The sequence below is a fragment of the Anas acuta genome, chromosome 11 (genome assembly GCF_963932015.1).
Source record: "Anas acuta chromosome 11, bAnaAcu1.1, whole genome shotgun sequence".
Lineage (NCBI taxonomy): Eukaryota > Metazoa > Chordata > Aves > Anseriformes > Anatidae > Anas > Anas acuta.
In genome coordinates this window covers 13,664,430-13,681,880 of record NC_088989.1, presented here as the reverse complement: position 1 = coordinate 13,681,880, position 17,451 = coordinate 13,664,430, and the positions used below count along the sequence as shown (strand labels likewise).

General features: G+C 45.3%; 1 protein-coding gene across 5 annotated transcripts in view; it reads left to right on the top strand.

Moving 5' to 3' along the window:
- LOC137862567 (high mobility group protein HMGI-C-like) overlaps nt 1–17,451 on the top strand; it is a 41,794-nt gene that overhangs the window by 12,026 nt on the left and 12,317 nt on the right. The window contains exons 1-2 of one of the 5 annotated variants that reach the window (XM_068694783.1): nt 4,325–4,431; nt 5,881–6,023. The exons of 1 other annotated variant lie outside the window; for it this stretch is intronic. The gene's annotated coding sequence lies outside the window, so the exon portion shown is untranslated. Of the gene's footprint in view, nt 1–4,324; nt 4,432–5,880; nt 6,024–12,793; nt 13,096–17,451 lie in introns of those variants that run through there. 3 more of the 5 variants (XM_068694781.1, XM_068694780.1, XM_068694786.1) reach the window with 3 other exon arrangements.

Below are 17,451 nucleotides of genomic sequence, written 5' to 3'. Positions count from 1 at the left end.
GGACATTTTCCACTTTCCTGGGAAGGGATGGGCAGGATCCTCTGTAGACATGCATAGTAGCAAACCTTTCTGGCTGTGTTTGAGATGGACTTGTACATCTGCAGCTCAGCTGTGCTGGGCACAGGGGTTCATTATACACTGCCCTGCTTATCAGGTGCAGTTTAGAGTTGCCATAATCTGGCACTACATTTGGAAAGCTATCGCTGTCCTCTCCTGACAGCAGTCTGTGATCCATATTTTTTTACGGCTGGTATAATCTGAAAATCAAGTACTTCTGGCAGTTTTTGTAGCTCCATATAGTACACTACATTCATCTGAACAACTGTCATTTGCCTTTAATCTGTCCAGATCCAATTATTTTAAGTATTCACAGGTGAAACATTAGAGACCACATGTCCCTTTTTAAATAATAATGATAATTAAAAAAAAAAAAAGGAACTTTGTTTTCTCTGCTATGGCTGAAGGTGGCAGCTCTTTACCTGGTCACCCACTGGCCTGTGATGTGACGAGCACTTCGCTGTGCCTCAGTTCCCTTGTAGCTCCAGTAATCCTGCACCACTCCTCCCCATTCCTCCATTTAAAATATGGTTTGAAGTCTACAATGTGGTTAATGTGAGCAGGAGAGACTCCTTCTCCTGAACCCTGTCACTTGTTCAGTCCATTTTCATTGGAGAACAAACATTTATTTGGTATTATCTTCCTCTTGAAAGTAAAAGCAGTGATACTGGAGTCTTCTGTAGCAGGAATGGTCTGAGCTGGGGCAATGTATGAAAGCGGGGAAAAAAAACAAACAAAAAAACAGGAAAGAACTGGTTGTGTTTGTTAGCTCAGTGTTTCTCAAACGTTTCATGTTGCCAACGCTATCTGAAGTGATAATAAAGTCTAAGCTTTCCCCCCTTACACTTGCTGTGCAAGTGCACAAAGGTACTAGTGCTGACGGTGTTATGCCAGCACAATTACTTTATGTTGTGTTTTAAGAGGCTGGCAAAGAGCTCTTGGCTGTAAAGGGTTAGGGTGTGCAAGGAATACAAGAGCAAGATTTCTTTAGCCTGAGATCACAGCTCCATGTTCAGCATCCCACTAATCCTCTTTTCCTCCCTGGACTGTGTTTCTTGAGCTCCTTGGAGGATTTTGATCCATCAGTAGAAACCCCCAATCTATTACTGAGCCGTAACTTCCTGTGGAAATACACCAAACCCAAACTCGATTGCCAGCACCTCGAAAACCTTAGGGCAGTCAGGATTTGAGAGAAGGTGGGTTAGGATGTGCTGGGGCTCGGGGGGATGGGGATGTGGTGCTCACGGTGCAGAGGAGGCATCAGGCAGGGAAGCAGCTCCCTGCTGTGCTCTGGGACAGCTCTGCAGTGGTGCTGGGGCAGTGATGCCCCTTGAAAAACATTGGCATTTCTCTGTGAAAGTGGAGCGAGGTCTGGAGAGTGACACCCAAGCAATGGACTTCTTGGCATGGGCCCCTCACCAGGAGTCACTGCGTACTCTTGGCTGGTAGTGGATTCCTCTCTGTAATGCCTGAGCTAGCAGCAGTTAATTCTGTCTCTTTTGGGAATATTTGGTGATATTTAGCAAAAAGGTTTGTGTTCTCAGATCAAGCCAAATAGGCCATTTACCCCATCGCAGTGCTGCTGCCACAGCTTCTGGCACCGGCAGAGCTTTCAGCCAGCACCTCTCCCCTGCCTCGGCTGCTGCCTAGCAGAAAGGAGCCGCCTGCAGGAGCTGGAGGATGGCGAGGCAGCTGCTGGACACGTTGCTGCCTCCCTGGCTGCCCACGAGTGGGCACAGCAAGTCCCGAATGTGGGCTCCGGGCTGGCTGAGGGCAGCACCCTCCTGCCCAGAACAGACAAGGCCCATTAAGAGTTAATGCCTGCAATTAGAAATGAGCCCTGCGAGTTGGAGGTTTCAGAAAGATGACAGTGGGTGTGAAACGCTGTAACGTTCCCATTAATTTGAAATGTCTCCTTTCTGGCCAGAAAGAAATGCCCAGATTTTTTAGTCAATATTAATTTTACACTTGGCACCACAGGAGAGTGTGAACTGCTGAGTTCACAAAGGGTCCATCTAATAAACAGACAATAGAAAATCAGAAAAGCGAAGATTGAGTTCACTTGCCCAGGCGATGAGAGTATAATAACCATGAGGGCTGCAGAGGGCAATGGAAAATTCTGAGCAGTAATGAGGAGCCGCAGCGAGCGCCTGCGCCTTGGGTCTGTGGCGGGCACAGGTGGGAACAGAGGGAGAAGGTGGGATGGAGGGGGCCTCGATCGGCAACGGGAGATGGAGGAGGAGATCACATCACCAGGGTGCTGGAGGTGTGGAAGGGCCAGAGAAGGAATGCCAGTCCTTCCCCTGCAAATGGATCCCATGCCTGATCTCCACGTGATTTCCTTTAGGAGAGTTTGAAGTTTTAGATGGGCTCCCACATGCACACCTGCAGCCTGGCAGGTCGGCTCTGCCCCTCCCTGTTTTGATTGCCTCTCCTGCTAGATTACTTCGTTAAGCAAGCCATCCCATCTCCTGGCAGCCTGCAGAATGTGAGGCATCAGGCTCTGGAAGGTGTGGGGGCTAGCCAAGTCAGTGCTGCAGGAGTAAGAGATGAACTTGGTTCCAAAGAGCCAGATGCTACCGGCTTCCTAATAAACCCAGAGGAAACTCCATGAACAGGAGATAATTATCAGAAAAACAGATTGCTTTGAGGGATATGTTTGCCTGCTTTCTTCAGCTTTCAAGCAGTCTCCTAAGCAGATTTCTTTTATTGTCTTGATACCAGCACGGGACTTTCCAAAGCCAGAATTGCTTAATTTCACTCATTCGTAGGCACTTGGAGCTTACAGACATCCTTGTGCTTCATGCCTTGACCTCTGCTTTCTTCACGAGATAGCAGGGTCCAGACCTGGTTAACATCCTGAAGACTCCATTCCCTGCTTTAGCTGAGATGATGTTTCAAAATAGACAGATTTTTCTGCAGGTTTGTTCTTTTAGTCCCCCTCCCTTTTGTTCTTAACGAACGCTTTTGATATATGTGGAACCTGAATTCTACCTTGATTGAAACCATACCCCAGGATCAAAATTCAAAGTTGAGGTGAGCCTCGGTATCACCCCAAGCACTGAAATCACTCAGAAGCCTGGCACTTAGTTAATGTGAGCATCTCGGGGAGCCCAGAGACTTTAATTCCTGTAACACTGTTAGCATTTTTGATCTGGCCATTAAAGAAGCAAGGTGAAAGAGTAAGGAAGCACCTGCCTCTGCATTATCTGTCTGTGACAAGGCAGCAGTGGATGCATCTGATTATCTTTAATGCTCAGGACTGGTTTCTGGACAGAAAACTACGGATTTTGTTGGAGAGGGAAAAGAGGTTCAGCCTTCTCAGCATAGGATGCAGATGTGATCCAGGCACTTTAAAAAAAAAAAAAAAAAAAAAGCTGGACATACCAATTCCTTGTCAAGGGGGTGTAACTTCAAAGCCCAGGTGAGAAACTGCAGAGAACGAAGTGCACTTAGACTAAGTGTAGTAAAGGGAATATGTGTGAAGTGTGAAGTGCATGTGTTGAGAGAGGAGAGAAATGGGGCAAACAGAGTCCTTTGGGGGAATGAAGAATTCCCAGAGCCCCTGGTGTGAAAAAGGGACAGGAAAGTTTGCAGAGAATCCCTAAAATACAAGGAGGCTAGGGATGGGAGGTGAAGAAGGCCTATGGGGGTGTGGGAATAGAGTAGCTGGATGCAGAGACCACCTGCAGAATGAGAGGTTGCCTTCTCTCAGGGATGGCACAACACCAGACACAGGAGAGGAGGCCTGCAGGTGGGCAATGCCAGCAGCCTGTGTGAACACCACGGACAGATGGCAGAGTAAACCATATAAGTAAACCTTAATAATGTGAATGCTTCACAAACACAGCCTCTGTTGGTTTTTTTTTTTCTTTTTTTGGAACATGCTCCTGTGTTCATTCACCTAAGCAACCCAGTTTGGTGGTTAGCAAAGACCCCACCAGGGCTCTGCTGTCTGATGGTCAGGTGTCCTTGATCAGGCTAAATGGGTTAACCTGAGTGATGTGCATCTGTTCCAAGATAACCACCCAATTAGTAAAATCACAGAATCACAGAATTTCTAGGTTGGAAGAGACCTCAAGATCATCGAGTCCAACCTCTGACCTAACGCTAACAGTCCCCACTAAACCATATCCCTAAGCTCTACATCTAAACGTCTTTTAAAATGCTCTGTTTGGTCAAATGGATGGACAATGAAACTGCTTGAAAACATATCCATTTCCTGAATCATGAGTATGTAGCAGTTACTAGTGCAAGACGGTCAGAACAGGAGCTCTTGGCATGGATTGGTACTGGAGAAGTGTAATTTAGCTTCACTGTTACTTCTTGAGCACAGTGATCGTTGGTATGTTTGTAACAAGGCCACCCTCCCATGTAGGTTACGTGAGAGGGGTTGGTGTGGGAGGATGTGCATGTGGCTCTGTATCCAGCTCTCATAAGCCTCCTGTCCTTGAGCTCTTTCCCCTGGCTGCTTGGTGAGGGTGTTGAGAGCTCCTTCTTGTTCCTCTGCTCTGTCATAGAACATAAAATATTGGCAAAACAGATTTGTGATTTGGATCCAGAATGGAACATTTAAGCAGTCTTGAGCGCTAATGAATTGCCAGGACTGGAAGGTTTCACCTGAGGTCTGAGGAACTCAAGGATGAAATAGCTGAATTGCCAAAGGCAGTGTGTAACATTTCTCTTAAAATTTCTTGGCACCTGAAGCATGGAGGGTAGGTAAATATAACATCAATCTTCAAAAAATGGTTTGGGGAGGATCCAGGAAACTGAAGGCTTGTAAGCTTGGCATATATAGTATATAAACTAGTAAAAGGTATAATAGAAATAGTCAACAAAAGGATAAATAAAATCCGTTTGGGGAAAGTCAACATCCCTTCTGTAGAGGCAAGAGGTTTGACCTGCAAACCTCTTGGAGTGCTTTGAAAAGTATGTAGATAAGGTCAATCCAGATGATATTGGATTTCTATAAGAACTATTTGCCAGAAGCCTTAATAAATCAAGAACTTGAGCAGGCATTGCCTAGGAGAGACAGTTTCAAGATGTATAAGTAATTGGCAAAGAGGCTGGAAGCAGAGGGTAGGTGAAAATGAGAGAAAAGTTACCTGAGTGGAAGGATGTTTCCAGGGGAGTTTCAGGCATCTGTGCTTGGATCTGTACCATAGAACATGGTCAGAAATGAACAGTAGGCTTCAAATTTTGCTGATAAAATTGTTATTCAAGACTGCAAAGATAATGGTCAGCAGTGGAAAAACTGTTAAAGAACTTTGAGACTGACTGACCTGGCAATAAAATGACAGATGAAATTTCATGTGAATAACTGAAGTGAGGCATGCAGAGAAAAACAGTCCTTGTGCATATAAAGTGATGGGCTTTGAGTTCCTGGAATGGCTTCTGTATAGGACTGAATGAGAAGTTGTTTTCAGCCTGGGAAAGACATGACTGAGAGACTATACTAAGGATGGAAGTGTGTGGGTTGGGGTTGACTGTCCACTGCATCTCAATCAAAATGAAAATTTTCCAAAGAAAACCACAGCCTGAGCTAACATGAATGTGCTTCCCTCACATGTTCTAGAGTGATTCTTCTTATATAGAATAGAATTGCCTCTCCTAAGGAATGTTGCTCTCCTACCCAAGCTTCTTTCCTGAAAAGGGTAGGCAAAGTCACCCGAGGTAAAATCCTATGTGATAATTGTTGGAGTCACTATTCCAGCCCAGCCTCCAAACAGAGGTTTGGCTCTGGAGAGAGCTCCCTCACCCAGCTGAATCGCTGTCACTGGTGTTTATAGCGTACACACATGATAATCTTTTTGATCTCTGTAGGCATCTGGAATTCTTCTGCTTGGGTAGCTGGCAGCTAGCCTAGCTCATCTGAACTGGCAGCTGCAAAGGTGGAGACTGATCAGAAATAGCTGGAAATTGATAGGACCCTTTCTGGAGACCCCTCTTCCCTCTGCACCTTGAAGGTACTGCATGCCTTACTGCCGCAATTCACTGTCACATACAGACTCAGCTTTGGCATTGCTGTCAGCAGAGCACAAGGGCTGGGTAAATGGGGGAGTGAGGGTAGAAGCAGGAAAGGGCAGGGCTCAAGGCTAACATCAGGGCATTGCTTGGGCTACAGGTATTCAGCTGTTGTCAACCTTACTGGAGGACAAATACACCTGAGTTGCTATCTCCAGCCACCCAAAAATACAATCTATGACTTAGAGTTGGGGGAGAGTGTTGGGTAGACAGCTTTCATCATGAGCAGACAGGCTCCCACGTGTTGTAGCAAATGGCCCCATCCTGAGATCAAGCAGGAGGGCAGAACAAGATTTTTCACATCATGTAGGATTCATCTCATTTGTGTGCATCAATACAAATATCAGCCCTGACACCTTGTCTCTGTGCAGAGCGTGCAGTGGTTAGGTCATAAAGATCAAAGCCTGTGTTTGTCCCTGGACCAATTAAGAAGAAAAAACAATGCCAATCAGGAAAGCTGGGGTGAAGGGCACTTTTCCAGCTCATCCCTGCTTCTCCCTCACTCTGCCTTGCCCAGTGCAGTTTTCTGCCACAGTCCTATCCAACGCACCATTCTCACCTTGAATAAATCCGCGTGTGACTAGCAGTGGTGATTGATTTGGTGGGTGTGTGTTTGTTTGGGAGTCTCTGGGGCTCTTCCTTGGGGTAAGGCAGGGAGAATAAATGATTTGCCAGCATTTATTGTAGTGCTGCCACAGTTGCAGAAGACAGAAGTGGCATGAAGTGCCTGAGATCTCGAAATGGTGAAGCCAGGCAATTGAAATGCAAGGGAAGGGTGTGTAGAGAAGAAGGTGGGAGTGGAGAAAAAATACATATTTTTTAAAAAAAATATAATAAAATCCTACGAGCAGATTTACCAGCAATTCTAAAATCCAATTTTCCTAGTATTTGGTTTCTAACAGCTTGTAATCAGCTAATATTTGTTTTGTCGATGCAGGTGTTTGACCATCTCCGCTGATTCCGAGCCGCATGTGTTTCTGTTACCACTGCTTTCTGAACCCCGTCTGCTCAGTGGCATTTACACTCGCGGATACATCGCTAATGGGGTGGGGGGAAATGCAGTTTACCTCTGGGAAATGTATGGGGAGAGTGCCACTGTGTGGTAACACGGAGAATTCCACCTGCCCTTCTCGGAAGGTGTAAAGAGCATCTCCGAGGTTAACAGCATCCCCGATTTCTCCCCAGGACACGGGTTGTTCCTACTAAAGGAACAGGAGCAACCCTTCAGGCACTTCCATTTTGCTGTCTTTTTCCTCCCCTTCTCTCTTTCGGTAGCTTTTTGACATCGGTAAGACAAAATGTGTCCTTCTGTCATATGTGTTAGCATGCCTTTCCTTGAGGGAGAGTGAAATGAAGGGTAAAAACAGGACAAACATGGAAAATACGCAGTGCCCTGCAATTCTTTCTAAACAATCTGCTGCAAGCTGTGTCTCAGCCATGGACAGCACAAGTTGCTTTCTCCATCTGTTCAGGGAGTTAGGGCTGTGCTGTCTTGCACCCATTATGACAGTGGGGCCTCACTGTAATCATCCTTCAAGTACAGAATGCGTTCTGCACCCAGCAGTTGTAATGCTGAGACTAAAGCCTTAGTCCCCTGCCCTGGCATCCTCCTAATCTGGTCATCTGGCTTTACTCAGTGGGTCTCACACTTTAGTGATTGCTTCTTGATGCCTTTTAGCTCTAGGTCTTTACATATTACACCCGTGGCTAGCAAATTTGCTTTGGTTCTGTTCTGGGGAAGGGAATGCTTCCTTCTGAAGCTCGGTTGTTTGTTGTAAGATTGAATAGGAAAAAACAACAGCAAGGACCTTGCCAGGGGCATAGCCTGCAGGCTGTCCCTGTGCTGTGCGCCTGGCACTGGCTCAGCAGCCAATCCATCAGTATGCTCCTTGGTTCTTTGCAGACAGCTTTCCTAAGGATCCTGACTTCATGAACACTTCAGCCTGATCATAAGAAAGTGGGTGGCATTCAGTAGTGTTTGTGAGCTTTAACTTCTTTCAGTCATTTAAGACCTAGAAGGACTCCAGTAAGTGTCTTGGAGCAGCGTACAGGATACACACTGCAAAATCAGGGAAGGGAGCATGGTGCGCACTGCTGTTCTCCTTTGGTGTGAATGTGCTTGACATAGTCTGGGACACACATCTGCTTCTCTTGCTGGGACATGCAAGAGAACTTTCTGATAATTTTCTATGGAAACCTTGGCAGAAGGACACAATCGCTCTGGGAGTCCTCCTGAGATGCATCTTGCAATCTTCTGGCTGGCCCTTATTCAGTCACGGTGCAGATGGATTTGTCCATATTACATCCCATCTCTCTCAGAGGAATCCAACCCTTTAAACTGGAAAACTAGTAAAATTCCACTGCCATTAAAGCACCTTTGGGTAGCCATAGGTATCTATTCATGAAGATACTTTCCTTGTTCCTTTCAAACGTTCTCTGTTGCTCCTTGGGATGGGCACCAAGGGGATAATTTTGGGCCTGAGCTGTCTCCCACACAAACATGCATCTCCCTCCATATGTACGCCTGCCCCCCAGGATTTGGGACACTGCTATGCCTGCCAGTCTGCTCCTCAGACATAGCCTCTCTACTCTACCTCTTAGCCAGGGGGTGGTCCTCTGATACAGACAGTTGCTGTGGAGCCCTCTGGTGATGCTCTTGGTTCCCTTTGGTCAAAAATTAGAATTATAGAGCCTTTACTTTCTCACTGTGGTCCGGTCTTCATTCATACTAAGCTATCCTATGATTCTGTGATCTACTGGTAGAAGGTTGATTTTTACAGAGGTCCTTTGAGGCCATCTCCAGGCCATCCTTCACGATGTCTCCATGTGGCTGTACAGAGCAAGGTGGGAGCTCTTTCTAATTCCACCTGTACCTTCCTTGCCTGCGGCAGAGCTGCTCTCTCTTCACTTCTCATTCTCACCTCTCATTTCTAGGCCTCTGGTTTTTGGAGGCTTTCCAGCAAGTCCACAATTTTCTCAAAGTCAGATTTTGCAACCCTGCATCATCCAGAGAGTTGGAATTGCTGTTGAACATAATATAAAAGAATTATGAAATATAGCATTATGAGGCACACTTCCATTACAATGATAAAATAGGGCATAGCAAATCTATTTATTATCTTGTGGAAATCACAGCTCAGCCTAATCTCCATTTAAAATATTCATTAATACAACCTGAATAATAAGCATATATAGAACAATTACTATGAAACCAGTTTTCATTATGTTTATAAGATACAGGTTTGTGCACATCAGAGGTTCTGACAAGATCAGGATAGCAGTGAATGAAACTCTTTATATACACCTGTCTAACAGAAAAGGATTATACACAAATGAATCTACAGCTGGTGTTAGTCTCTGTATATCGTGCTATACCATGGTGACCAGCCTGGTTTCTGGAAGAGTGAAGATAAGGAATAGGAAGGCAGGCAGAGACTTGCACTGCATTGTGGTGAAATCTGGATGGTTCCTAGAGGAAACTGGGAGCTATCTCACAGACACAAGCTAGCCCTCGTGTAGGGCAAGTGTCACTGCAAATGCACAAATCCATCTCAGGACGTGCATATCTCAGCAAGTCACTCAAGAGTAGAAACCTTGCTAATTTTGTTTCGTTTCATTTTACCTCTACGGAGAGGGAATTTGAAGGATTCTTGTCCTCTAGATTTGGTGGCTGCTGTTTTTCTGCTGATTGGTTCAGCTCACGTTTGTTCCTCCTTCATGGGGCCTCTGCAAGAGAAATTTCCTCAGAAGGTGCTGTCGTGACCATGCCTCAGCCCTCGGCCAGAAGCTGCACTGCTCTGTAGCAGCTCCTACAAGGAGTTCCAGGTGAAGCAGGGTGGGCAATGTCCCCGCAGTTCTGTGCTGCGTCTGGCGACCAGGATCCAGGTCTCTGTTTTAGCACAGCTCTCTGCTTGTTTGATGCACGCTGAAAATAGGGAGCGCCAGTTTTGTGTTTCAAAGCTTACCTCCTGGCACTGAGGCTGCCCAGGGGAAGATACCCCGGGATCTGAACGCAGGGGTGGAGGGAACAGGGACCTGATCTGCCCGTCTGCCCAGGGGAAGCTTTGATGGGATCCTCACGTACCTAGCTGGATGGAATCAGCGCGTGGTGAAACTGTTTTGCTGGCAACTTCTTACTTAGCTACTGATATCTAAAATACTGATCTTAATTCCCCTGCCCCTAAAATATACGACTACTATCATATCATATGGCAGTGGTGAACACAGCAGTTAATTGCTTGTAAAGCTGTTAAATGATGGGATAAGGATTGCCACTAAAAAGTCCAGGTCAAAACAGATAATTCTGCCTTCTGAAAAAGGGTTGCACAGTGTAATAAAGAACTGGCCAACAAGGGTAGAAAGAAACAGCAATGTTAACTGGGTGGAAGGGACAGCCTGTGAAGTGGGTGGGAATGCTGCAGAAAAAAATCATGCTTTATGTTGCTTAAAGGGCTTGTATGATCGTTGGCTGTTAAACCACAAAAGTGGTAAAGGGGAATTAATTTTACCTCTGGTTTAATGGGGGTCAAGACAGCTACCAAAGGAGGGCGTTCTGCTTTGGTGTCCTCCTTCTCAAAAGGTATTAATATTCGAAGTTGAGGTAAGGGGCACAAAAATGATTTTAGGGAAAAGAAAAAAAAAAAGAGAGAAAAAGAAAGCTTTACAACGTGACACTTGAGAAGCTCACTCAATTTAATTTTTTTGGGGGAAGGAAGAATAGTGAGTGGACTTGATAACAGTGTAGGAGTATCGCTGAGTAGGGGAGGTAGGGAATAGGTAGGCTGGGTGCTTATCTGAGAAAAGTATGATAAGAACCAGCACCTGCAATCTGAAAGCACAGGAATCGAATTGTAAATTAGGCATCCTTTTTAAAGGGGATTAACCACTGGAACACATGTCCAAGAGTAGTGGCACATTCTCCATCCCATGCTGTCTTTAAATCAAGAAGACATAATTTTCTGGGAGAGATGCTTCAGTCAAATACAAAAGTTTTGGACTCAGGCCAAGGTAATGATGAAATGACAGTCATTTATATACAGAATGATCTAATTGTTTCTCTTGGCCTTAAGTGCTAATGAAATTATGAAGTGTGGATATGAAATTAAAGATGCTATCATCCAATATATGCTCAATAAGGACGAAGTAGAACTGCATGTGCCAATTTAGTCCTCTGACACTTTCTAACTAGAAATTTAATCGCTACAATATTAATAACATTCCTTAGCACTGTTAAAAGTGGATGGTCAACTGTCTCTGGTTTAGTGCAGTGCTATAGGATCAAGTTCTATATTTCCTTGCCACATAAAGATTTTTTCATTTCATACAATGGATAACAATTCAGGTTCTGGCCTAGTCCTTGTGGTTGCACTACGTTCATGCAGTAGGCATACAACTTTGTCTCTAGTGATATATATATTAAATAAATAATATTAAAATTTAAAAATAAAACGTATCTTTCAATAACAATACAATAGTGTGTATGCAGTAAGATTCTGGGTAGATTTAAGCGTATAAAATAAATAATTTTCAGGTACATGAATATGTATACTAGTTTGATTTTTGGATTTAACATTGTTGTAAGGGTGTGATCAAAGGCTTTTCTTAACATCTGTGTTGACTTGGCTTTTATGAATGGCTAGGAGCTACAACTGAAGTCTTGAGCCACTTTTCCTAAGACCTGTGTAGCTGCATCTCTTCCCCCCAGAAATGTTGTCTAATTAAGCAAAATGCTACCTGGTTTGTGTATTATCCCTGCTTTGCGTGGAAAATTGAGTGCAAAAAGAAGATGACTTTGCTGAGGTCACGTAGGAAGCATGGGGCAGCCCCAAGAACTGGACACATTTCCATGGCCTCTGTGTCTGTTGTTAACCAGGACATGAGCATTCCCATGTCCATAAGGTTGAGACTGATATTTTCCAGACTACAGTTAAGTGATATAGGTGCCTTATGTTTTCAGAAGTTACTTAGGAACTCAAGTCATTTTATTTTTATTTTTTTTTTAATATATGGGTGGCTCTGAGAAGAAAAACAAACAAACAAACAAAACCACTTCAGTTTATTTAATTTTACTGTCAGTGTATCGGTATAAGCAATTTACTCTTTGACACAAAGAATCTCAGACTTTTGTCTCTAAGATGCTCTAATGGGTTTTATACAGGTAGAGACTGAGATATTTTAATTCTTTGTTTTTGCTAATAGCAATATGCTGAAAACCCCCATATGTGCGTCTGAAAGATATTGAGTCAGTCATATGAAAAGTCTGTGTTCTCCTCTGCTAAATAGTTTTGGGGACTTTTGCCAGCTCTAATGGTTGTTCGTGTAATTAGTATAGAATACCGAACTCGGAGCCATGCAGCATCTCCTTTCTAAATGTGCTTAATCTCAGCTGAAGTCAGCTTCCATTTTTATTTGTGGCTTATAGTAAATGACCCAAGCATACTTTGCACTCACATTAATAACCACTTTGTCATCACAACCCTTCCTGAGGCTACCTGTTTCTGTGGGTTTTGTTCGTGCAATTGTTTTCACAAAACAGAGCCAAGCATGATTCTTGCTAGCCTCTGTAAATAGGGAAAGCTGTGAACTGATCTGTCCCCTTTATTCAGATCAGTCGGAAACCGGTTTTATTTTTAGTAAGCGGGGCAGTGGTACAGCCTGCCTGTTGTAAGTGTTCTGGTTTGGGACTTTTTTTTTTTGGTTCTTGCCAGTTCAGTGTGAGATTCCAGGCAGGCTGAAGTGCGCTGGGTTTCACTTGCTGTCAGTGCTCAGGACTGCCATCAGAAGGAGAGCGCTGGCAGTGCTCACGCTGCTTTCCATATCACTAACTGGGAGCGCAATAAATAGCGTTCGGCTCGGTGTACGGCTCCTGAAATGAATGTGTGCAGAGGCTTCGGTTAGCTGCTTCTCTCCCGTGCAGAAGGGGTGTCACTCCTGGATACCTCTGTCTTGCTCTCCTGTCTTCATTGCTAGGTCTGCTGGGGCCGGGTCAAGTGGCGCTGCCCAACTTCTCACCAGGTAATCGCGTTCCTTTCCTACCGCATCAGCAAGCCTGTGCTTCAAACGTGTATGCAGAGCTCCTCTGCAAGACACTGGGGTTTGTTCAGCCACGGGGATTAATAATCTTGCTAATTGAGACCTTGTTTGAAAGTGGGTTAAGGCACGACACTTGCTTGCCTCGTGTATCCCTGTTTTGGGTTGCCGAAACGCCTCTCCTTGCCAGGAAACGCAGAGGGCTATTTCCTGGTTTTGTGCATGTGGACAGTGTTTTTTGGCTGTCAGTAGCCAAACTGAACATGATAGTAATTCTGCAGAGTAGTGAGGCTTGATGCTATCTCAAATAAGACATGACTGTGATTTGATTTTTATTTCAGGAACCACGCTTTTCTCCTTACCTTCCTACTTCCCTGTAAACACTGCTGTTTTTCTCCACTGTTTTGACCCTGCATGTCTTGGAAGCTTTTTTTATTATTATTATTATTTGGTGCTAGGGTCTGGACAGAAACTTTAAGAGACAGGAGAATGCTTTAGTGAACATTTGGGGCTTTGGACAAATTCTCTAAGGCAGCATCTTTACGTGTTCCTCGTGTGTAGTGTTAGGGGATCTACAATCAGCACTGAGGCATTAAGTGTTACTGTAGCTGGATAGCTTTGGGAGAAGTGCTGTAGGTGCATTTAAGGCTTTAGGTTTGACCTCAAGACTTGAGGTCTTGATTTTGGTACGTTTCCTTCGATGGAGATAGCAAGCTGGGTCCTGTATCCCCTACCTGCCTGGTTTGGGACTGGGTGAGAGCAGCGTGCAGCACCTCTGCAGAGCCCCAGCTCATGCTCAGGTGCTGCTCTGTGCCGGGGTCCCAGAGCAGGGAACTGCATCTTGGGGGCAGATCAGTCCCACGAGCTTTCAGTTTCCTGGGGAAAGAGGGTGGAGGTCTGTTTTGGTGCTCAGCAGGATGTGGCTAATCCTGGGCTGTATTTCTGCAGTTGTGACAGCCTCTCCCTTGTGCTCCTGAACGGCACATCAGCGAGTCGATAGTGCCGTGCCCTGCTCCCTCCTGCTGGAGGTTCTTGGTGTTGTTCTACAAATGGGAAGGTCCTCGGTCCTTCCACCTCAGGCTGAGGGCAAGCGCTAATACTTCACATTTTCTGTCTGTCAGATTATGGAATCACGCTGGAAGTATGGGAAGATGATGTGACCCGCTCAGGATCAGAGGCAGGCCCAGGCTCCAGGCCACTTGTTCTTGTCTGCTCTTGGTACCCAGCTGTGCTTGCTGTGTCCTCTCTGGGCTGGTTTAACTGCCTCCTTGCTCTGCCTGCCATGCCCATGGGAAGCCTGTTTCTTGCCAGGGCTTTGAAGCTGATGGCCCTGAGGCAGGGCTGATGCCAGGCCCTCCACTACGAAGCCGTGTGGCAGCCCTCAGGGCAAGGCTTGCGCTGCGCTTACTGAGCGGACGGGCCCACAGTGCAGCTAGGGTGTCACATGTGGCCTGACTCACTCCACAGGCCCCACTTTTTAGGGGAAGGAATGAGACTTTTTAGGCTAGCTACGACAGAGCTTGGTGGTATTTCTGTGATTTGTTGTGGTATGGATTAGGGCAGTCAAGGTGCCTCTCAGGGTAGTATCTGGCTCAAGTATCTGGACACAGAAGGCAGGCACTGCAGCAAGCACAGGTTCTTTACGAACACCCTCTTGCAATGTGCTGACACTGTGCTGAGGATGGATACTTCGGATCTGAGGAATGGGGAACAGAGACTGTCCATGTCTGCATCATTGCCTGAAACTCGGTTATCAACAACCCTCTTCTCATGTGGCTATGCGTGCCTCTAATATGAAAAAAAGCTTCTGATATTGTCTCATAGTACATAGGTCTTAAGCCCATAAGCTCTTATTCCAGCTGGAAGCACCTGCCTTGCTTGCTGGCTGTCCCAGAAGAACAGGCACCGGGTGGCCTCTTCCTGCATTACTCAGGTTTTTCCCTTCATCCTCATTGCCAGCATATCTAGCAGGCAGGGAACCACGCACCATTTTGTGGGTGCGGAACTGAAACACATGAAGGCACTTTCATTAGGGCTGCAAAGAGAAATCTGTAATGAAGTCGGAAATGTAACTAGACAGAAATACAGAAGTTCCCGTTCATGCCTTGAGCTGGTCTCTAGCACTGATGTGAAGCATGGAAGCCTGTATGGTTCCTGTATTTGTTGTCCTCTGTAAGCTTAAATACTTTCTGTCTTGGATATTTTAGCAGTCAAGATATGCTGGAGGAGGTGGTGGAATGGCTTGCTGGTCGAATCAGTCTGGAAATTCGTGCTAATAACATTGCACAGGAGCTGATTTTTTTTTCCCTTCCACTGAACTGTCCTGCCCATGCTTCTCAGATAGGTGAGTGGTTAAGTTAGTCAGGCTGTCCTCAGTGGAAATGTTTTTGAGTAAGAATCTTTTCATATTCAGAAGTGTTGAGCTCAGGTTGGAAAAGATGAAAATGACAACCAAAATTATCAGGAGAAACAATCACATGAAGAGAAACTGGAAGATTTTACTTGTTCAGCCTCTCAAGATGGAGGAGATCTGGTTCATCTGTGAAAATACATCTGGTTGAGTGGGCTTAAAAATGAAGGAGAGAGAAGTACTGCTGCTGAAGGACTGTTGATGCAAGAATAAATGACACAAATTGGCCATTAAAATGGAAAATAGGGGCTTTAAAGCATAAGACCAAAGAAGGCTTAGACCAGCCACCCAAAACAGTTAGGGAAATAACCTACAGAGGTTATTTGTGTTTTAGATGTGATTTATGCAACTATGACAGTTACATGCTGTTGCCACAAGCTTGATTTAGTAGCCCAGAAGTTCCTCATTTCCACAGAAAAATCTGCCAGATAAGACTTGCTTGCCAGCGCGTTATTGCCACTGCCCTTTCCCCAGGGAGATGCTGCAGCACTTGGCTGTCCTGCCTGCCTGGTAGAAAAGTCCATGGAGAAACATGACAAGCTGTGGTATTTCTTGATCTGCTGCGAGATCTGAAAAGACGTGAGCATTTGATTTCTCGGAAGGTGAAAGTAATTTCTCATAATGCGAGCACAGATCGTTACTGCTACGGTTATTGGAATGAAAGGTTTCTCTCCGCCCTGCCTTCTTAGTCCCCTTCTTTAGATGTCTTTGCTAACAGTCTGTTATCCTCCTCTGCTTGATGCGGGGCTCAGGCCAAATTCTTCCCTCCCTCCTGCACCAGAGGGACCAAAGAGTGGCCACGCTGCTGTCAGTGAAGTAACACTGCCTTCGCTTTGTCACATGTGACAGCAGAACAATAGCGCTGTGCCACTAAGTGGGAGCCGTGCTTTGTGGATGGTTTTTCCTATTATTTTAGAGACAGCAGCAGTGTTAAGTCTACAATGAAGGGTCTCATAATCACACTCTCATTATGCTTTGAAAAAGGCTTTAAGCTTTGTATTTTGTATGTGGGCACTGCAGCTAGACGCTCATTCGCTGGCAGCATGTGCTGTGAATCATGCACACAGCTTGAGGCATCGCACTAAAACCCCCAAGCATCCCCGTGTCATATGGCATTTCTCCCAAGGACGTAGCCAACAGTTTATCATCCCCAAGGAATCAAGGGGAAGGGGCTCTGCCATTTAATTTTCCTGTCGAAGTCAGCAGGCCAGCTCCCTCTGTAGTCTGTAAAAAGGGAAAAGGCCCTCAGGAACATTACTCAGTACTCTGTTAGTCTACAACTGCATTGCCATCAGGAGGAGTTTTTCTCTCCTGAGAACATGGGTATGGTAGAAAAACTGGATTCCTACAACTTAGCACGTAAGTTGGGTGCAAAGCATTAGGCAATCAGTATCACTGGTCCTCTGCCAGGTGTCGGGGAATGCTTCTGGGCCATGAGGTGCTTCGTTTCAGGAGAGGGCTCCACAGCTTATGGGTCTGAATACTGCCAACATCATGTTTTCACGTCTGCATCATTTTCCAAGCTGCATACACAGCTGACATGAAGGAAAGCTAAGGCACACAGACATTTGGATGGCTTTTTTTTAGATTTTTTTTTTTATTTATACATCATCCCTCATGGATGGTGTATAGGATGGATTTCAGCCTTGCTGGCTGCACTCTAGTAGTGAGCACAGTGACCCTAGAAACATGCTTGGTGTTTGGTCAATGGGAGTCAATATTGATTTGTTTACACATCTATCTATCTATCTATCTATATATATGTGTAAAGTTATCATTGAAAAGTTTGAAGTAGAACTGCAGTGTGTGCTTTTCCTTTGTACGTTCCTCTACATTGAGTCACATAAAGCATACAAAAGCTAAAAGGACTGATACTAGGATCGTTTTGCTTGCCTTTTTCTCCTTCTGCACCAGGCTCCAAGAAGTGTGTA